We start from the raw sequence: 7230 nt of genomic DNA, 5'->3' as shown, positions 1-7230 counted from the left end.
AGTGGGATTAGACTGGGTGGGATATTAAAGGGAGCGGGGAGTGAGGGGGGAGAGTGGGATTAGACTGGGTGGGATATTAAAGGGAGTGGGGAGTGAGGGGGGAGAGTGGGATTAGACTGGGTGGGATATTAAAGGGAGTGGGGAGTGAGGGGGGAGAGTGGGATTAGACTGGGTGGGATATTAAAGGGAGTGGGGAGTGAGGGGGGAGAGTGGGATTAGACTGGGTGGGATATTAAAGGGAGTGAGGGGGAGAGTGGGATTAGACTGGGTGGGATATTAAAGGGAGTGGGGAGTGAGGGGGGAGAGTGGGATTAGACTGGGGGGGATATTAAAGGGAGTGGGGAGTGAGGGGGGAGGGTGGGATTAGACTAGGTGGGATATTAAAGGGAGCGGGGAGTGAGTGGGATTAGACTGGGTGGGATATTAAAGGGAGTGGGGAGTGTGGGGAGAGAGTGGGATTAGACTGGGTGGGATATTAAAGGGATTGGAATCTGGGGATTGTATTCAGACTCGCTCCCAGGTGCTCAGAGGGTGGGCTACATTGATTATTGCTGCAGGGCAGTGCCCCAAATACAGACTCGTGGAACCCACAGTGAGTACAGGATCTACCCGGGTCCCCGCAACAGCAACATCCTCCTCCCCCTTCACCACCTCCCCCCCCCCCTCCCCAGACCCCTGTTGTGGTTCTCTCCGCCCGTTTGTGTTTGTATCTTTCAGTGCGTCTGTGTGTGTGTGTGTGTTTGTGTGTTTGTCTGTATGTGTGTGTCTGTTAGTGCGTGTTTGTTTGTATCTATGTGTCTGTCTGCCTGTACCTGCCTGCGTGTGTGTGTTTGTCTGTCTGTCTCTCTGAGTGTGTCCCTGTCTATATGTATGTATCTGTTTGTGTGTCTGTCTGTGTCTGTACCTGTCTGTGTGTGTGTATCTGTTTGTGTGTCTGTCTATGTGTGTGTCTGTCTTTCTGAGTGTGTGTCTGCCTGTGTGTGTATCAGTCTGTGTGTGAGTGTGTCTGCCTACCTGTGCCTGTCTGTTTCTGTGTCTCTTTGTGTGTGTGTGTGTCTGTCTGTGTGCCTCTGTTTGTGTGTGTGTCTGTCTGTGTGTCTAAGTGTGTGTGTGTCTGCCTTGCCTGTCTGTGTGTGCATGTATCTGTCTGAGTGTGTATCTGTCTGTGTGTGTGTGTGTGTCTGTTTTTGTGTGTGTCTGTCTGCCTGTGCCTGTCTGTCAGAGTGTGTGTGTCTATCTGTGTGAGTATCTATCTGCCTGTCTGTGTAAGTGTGTGTCTGTGTGTGTATCTATCTGACTGTGTGCCTGTCTGAGTGTGTGTGTGTATGTATGTCTGTGTGTGTGTCTGTGCGTGTCTGTGTGTGTGTATATGTCTGTGTGCGTGTCTGTGTGTGTCTGTGTGTGTGTCTGTGTGTGTATGTGTCTGTGTGCGTGTCTGTGTGTGTCTGTGTGCGTGTCTGTGTCTGTGTGTGTGCATGTGTCTGTGTGTGTGTGTGTCTGTGTGTGTGCATGTGTCTGTGTGTTTGTGTCTGTCTGTGTGTGTGTCTGTGTGTGTGTGTCTGTGTGTTTGTGTCTGTGTTTGTGTCTGTCTGTCTGTGTGTGTGTGTCTGTGTGTTTGTGTCTGTCTGTGTGTGTGTGTGTCTGTGTCTGGCTGATACCCTCCCTGATGAGCAGACACTGTGTGGATGGAAACTTAATCAGAACAAGTTTCAGTCTCTTCACAGGAATCTTTTTGGATTTGTACCAAGATGAACATTTCGTGCAGATGAATGTTCTCTTACTTTATGAAGAGGGTCAGGGAGGTAACATCTTCCCCAGGAGCGTCCCAGTAACCCGAGACACCATTGAGAACTCAGAGCCCGGAGAGTAGCTGTTCAACAAACTTACACACAACTGTCCCACACACACTCTCACACACACACAGACACACTCGCACATTCACTCACACACACACAGACACACTCGCACACTCACACAGACTCACACTCTCACTCACGCACACACACATATACACCCACACACTCTCTCACACACACAAACACACATACTCTATCACACACACACACAAATACCCATGCACACTCACAAAGACACACTCTCACACACTCATACATACACACACACAGACACACATTCAGGTACACTCACACTCACACAGAAAGAAACAAACACACAACCATCCCAGATGCACTCGCATACACAGACACACACACACATTCACTCACTCTCACACACACAGACTCTCACACATGCACAAACACACACACACTCTCTCACTCAGGCACACACATATACACACACTCACATACACTCTCACACGCGCACACACACATAGATACATACACACTCTCTCACTCATGCACACATGTATACGTGCACACACATATACACCCACACACTCTCACACACAAATACCCACATACAGTCACAAAGACACACACACACTCTCTCTCACACACACATTCACAAACACATTTTCTCACACACACACACTCTCACAGACACACTCATGTGTACCCAGACACAAACACCCTCACACACCCACGTACACAGACAGAAATATCTCGCCGTTCCCTCAGTCTGGCTGGGTCAGAATCCTGGGATTCCCTCCCTAAGGGACACTGTGGGTCTACCCACAGCACATGGACTGCAGGGGGTCAAGAAGGCAGCTCACCCCCACCTTCTCAAGGGGGCAACTAGGGACGGGGGGCAGTAAATCCTGGACCCAGTGACCTACACATCCCGTAACTGAATACAAAATGAATCCACCGTCCCCCATCGATGTACAAGCTGTGAGGAGGCTGGCTGAGGTGGGGGGGGGCGGGTGGTAACAGAGTGTCTGCAGCCTGGTCTCCACATTGCTGTTTGGGGGGGGGGGGGGCAATATCGAGGGAAAGTGACGGACAGACAAAGGGACACTTTGGGGAGGGGATGCAGACACATCGATGTGAGGTCACTGCAAGGTCGGCACTTTCTTTCCAGCGTTGTTCTGGAGAGAATCCCTTTCACACAGAGAACGATTATCCACATGCCCCTGCAATATGATCCCTGATGTAACAAGGATGAGAAAACTCTGTCAAAGTTTCCACTCTCCCAGCATCTGCCTGGATCATCGAATTACAAGCAGATCCTGACCCAGGAAACCTTGGAGCTGGTTTTTGCTACTCATTGCAGGTTGAAGTGAGTCCAACTCCGTCAGAGACAGAGAGAGAGAGAGACAGAGGCACACAAACAGTTCCGTTTACACCGCCTCCACTGTCTCTGTCTCTCTCCCACCCTCGGCCTGGCTTCTGGGTCCAGACACAGTGCAGCCAACAATATGCCCCACTGCTAGCACAGAGTTACACTTCGTTAGTGCTGAGGGAGCGGGCACTGTCGGAGGGTCAGTGCTGAGGGAGGGGGCACTGTCGGAGGGTCAGTGCTGAGGGAGTGGGCACTGTCAGAGGGGCAGTGCTGAGGGAGTGAGCACTGTCGGAGGGTCAGTGCTGAGGGAGTGCCGCACTGTCGGAGGGTCAGTGCTGAGGGAGTGGGCACTGTCAGAGGGTCAGTGCTGAGGGAGTGCCGCACTGTCGGAGGGTCAGTGCTGAGGGAGCGGGCACTGTCAGAGGGGCAGTGCTGAGGGAGTGGGCACTGTCAGAGGGTCAGCGCTGAGGGAGTGCCGCACTGTCAGAGGGTCAGTGCTGAGGGAGCGGGCACTGTCAGAGGGTCAGTGCTGAGGGAGTGGGCACTGTCGGAGGGTCAGTGCTGAGGGAGTGGGCACTGTCGGAGTGTCAGTACTGAGGGAGTGGGCACTGTCAGAGGGTCAGTGCTGAGGGAGTGGGCACTGTCAGAGGGTCAGCGCTGAGGGAGTGCCGCACTGTCAGAGGGTCAGTGCTGAGGGAGCGGGCACTGTCAGAGGGTCAGTGCTGAGGGAGAGGGCACTGTCAGAGGGTCAGTGCTGAGGGAGTGGGCACTGTCAGAGGGGCAGTGCTGAGGGAGCGGGCACTGTCAGAGGGTCAGCGCTGAGGGAGTGCCGCACTGTCGGAGGGTCAGTGCTGAGGGAGTGCCGCACTGTCGGAGGGTCAGTGCTGAGGGAGTGGGCACTGTCAGAGGGTCAGTGCTGAGGGTGTGCCGCACTGTCGAAGGGTCAGTGCTGAGGGAGTGGGTACTGTCAGAGGGTCAGTGCTGAGGGAGTGGGCACTGTCGGAGGGTCAGTGCTGAGGGAGCGGGTACTGTCGGACGGTCAGTGCTGAGGGAGTGGGTGCACTGTTGGAGGGTCAGTGCTGAGGGAGTGGGCACTGTCAGAGGGTCGGTGCTGAGGGAGCGCCGCACTGTCGGAGGGTCAGCGCTGAGGGAGCGGGCACTGTAAGAGTTGTTGTTGTACACTGTGCTGCCACCTTGTGGTCCTGACAGAGCACGGAGAACCATTTGGTGAGGTATATCACAGACATAGTCCTGATCAGCAGAGGACACAGAACAACCAGCTCATCAACAGGAGCTATGAACCCAGACTGAAACCTTCCTCCATTCTGCTCCACACTGTCACCGATAAACCATGTGGCCCTGTCTGTTTGTCTGTCTGTCTGTGTGTGTGTGTGTGTGTGTGGAAGGAGGACATTACAAGGGCGCTGTGAGTTAATTTGTTGTGTAGTGTGCTGGCTGCCTTATAAATATTTACCTGCTGTTAGGGTCTAACGGCCTGTGTGAAACAATGAGGCTAGCTCAGTACAGAAACTAGCTCGTGCTTTCTGTCAGAATGTGTCTGAACATCAAGGATACTGGGAACGTTGCATATATCCTAAAACTTGAACTCCTGTGATAATCCAGCAATAGCGGGATGCGATATACAGTGCACTAATACCCAATGGACACATTCGTCCAGCTGAGGGCTAACTGCTCCGATTCCAGACCCTAAACGTGTCACACAACCCCTTCTCCCCCAGGAAAGGTACAGGACAGGGCTCAGACTGTACCCCAGTGAGAGTCAGCTCCTTCGGGGAGAGGGGGGGAGACCCCAGTGAGAGTCAGCTCCTTCGGGGAGAGGGAGGGAGACCCCAGTGAGAGTCAGCCCCTTCGGGGAGAGGGAGGGAGACCCCAGTGAGAGTCAGCCCCTTTGGGGAGAGGGTGGGAGATCCCAGTGAGAGTCAGCCCCTTCAGGGAGAGGGAGGGAGACCCCAGTGAGAGTCAGCCCCTTCAGGGAGAGGGAGGGAGACCCCAGTGAGAGTCAGCCCCTTCGGGGAGAGGGGGGGAGACCCCAGTGAGAGTCAGCTCCTTCGGGGAGAGGGTGGGAGATCCCAGTGAGAGTCAGCCCCTTCAGGGAGAGGGAGGGAGACCCCAGTGAGAGTCAGCCCCTTTGGGGAGAGGGGGGGAGACCCCAGTGAGAGTCAGCCCCTTCGGGGAGAGGGGGGGAGACCCCAGTGAGAGTCAGCCCCTTCAGGGAGAGGGAGGGAGACCCCGTACCCCAGTGAGAGTCAGCCCCTACGGGGAGAGGGAGGGAGACCCCAGTGAGAGTCAGCTCCTTCGGGGAGAGGGAGGGAGACCCCAGTGTGAGTCAGCCCCTTCGGGGAGAGGGAGGGAGACCCCAGTGAGAGTCAGCCCCTTCGGGGAGAGGGAGGGAGACCCCAGTGAGAGTCAGCTCCTTCAGGGAGAGGGAGGGAGACCCCAGTGTGAGTCAGCTCCTTCAGGGAGAGGGAGGGAGACCCCAGTGAGAGTCAGCCCCTGCGGGGAGAGAGAGGGAGACCCCAGTGAGAGTCAGCCCCTGCGGGGAGAGAGAGGGAGACCCCAGTGAGAGTCAGACCCTTCGCGGAGAGGGAGGGAGACCCCAGTGAGAGTCAGCCCCTGCGGGGAGAGGAAGGGAGACCCCAGTGAGAGTCAGCCCCTGCAGGGAGAGGGAGGGAGACACCAGTGAGAGTCAGCCCCTGTGGGGAGAGGGAGGGTGACCCCAGTGAGACGCAGCCCCTTTGGAGAGAGGGTGGGAGACCCCAGGGAGAGTCAGCCCCTTCGGGGAGAGGGAGGGAGACCCCAGTGAGAGTCAGCCCTTCAGGGAGAGGGTGGGAGACCCCGTACCCCAGTGAGAATCAGCCCCTTCGGTGAGAGGGAGGGAAACCCCGTACCCCAGTGAGGGTCAGCCCCTTCAGGGAGAGGGTGGGAGACCCCAGTGAGAGTCAGCCCCTGCGGGGAGAGGGAAGGAGACCCCAGTGAGAGTCAGCCCCTTCGGGGAGAGGGAGGGAGACCCCAGTGAAAGTCAGCCCCTTCGGGGAGAGGGAGGGAGACCCCAGTGAGAGTCAGCCCCTACGGGGAGAGGGAGGGAGACCCCAGTGAGAGTCAGCTCCTGCAGGGAGAGGGAGGGAGACCCCGGTGTGAGTCAGCACCTTCGGGGAGAGGGAGGAGACCCCAGTGAAAGTCAGCCCCTTCGGGGAGAGGAAGGGTGACCCCAGAGAGAGTCAGCCCCTTCAGGGAGAGGGTGGGAGATCCCGGCCCCCAGTGAGAGTCGGCGCGTTCAGGAGTGGCCTTTGGTAATTGGGAGTGTGACAGTGTTGGAGGGACTTGTGTTCTGGGATGATCCCGTGGGAACGTGTTTGCAGGAGAGGTGCAGGGGTCGGAGGTTGAAATTTGCCTAAAATCGTGCCCCCTCATGCCCTGAATGGCAGCCCAGGGTGGAAGAGGGAGTGCACTGGGTCACTGGGGCCAGGCTGTAACTCTGGGAGTGCACTGGGTCACTGGGGCCAGGCAGTAACTGTGGGAGTGCACTGGGGCACTGGGGCCAGGCTGTAACTCTGGGAGTGCACTGGGGCACTGGGGCCAGGCTGTAACTCTGGGAGTGCACTGGGTCACTGGGGCCAGGCTGTAACTCTGGGAGTGCACTGGGTCACTGGGGCCAGGCAGTAACTGTGGGAGTGCACTGGGTCACTGGGGCCAGTCTGTAACTGTGGGAGTACACTGGGTCACTGGGGCCAGACTGTAACTCTGGGAGTGCACTGGGTCACTGGGGCCAGACTGTAACTCTGGGAGTGCACTGGGGTACTGGGGCCAGGCTGTAACTGTGGGAGTGCACTGGGTCACTGCGGCCAGACTGTAACTCTGGGAGTGCACTGGGGCACTGGGGCCAGGCTGTAACTCTGGGAGTGCACTAGGGTCAGGCTGTAACTCTGGGAGTGCACTGGGGCCAGACTGTAACTGTGGGAGTGCACTGGGTCACTGGGGCCAGACTGTAACCCTGGGACTGCACTGGGGCACTGGGGCCAGACTGTA

The sequence above is a fragment of the Chiloscyllium punctatum genome, chromosome 34, assembly GCF_047496795.1.
Source record: "Chiloscyllium punctatum isolate Juve2018m chromosome 34, sChiPun1.3, whole genome shotgun sequence".
NCBI classification, from domain to species: domain Eukaryota; kingdom Metazoa; phylum Chordata; class Chondrichthyes; order Orectolobiformes; family Hemiscylliidae; genus Chiloscyllium; species Chiloscyllium punctatum.
This window is presented reverse-complemented; position numbering follows the sequence as displayed.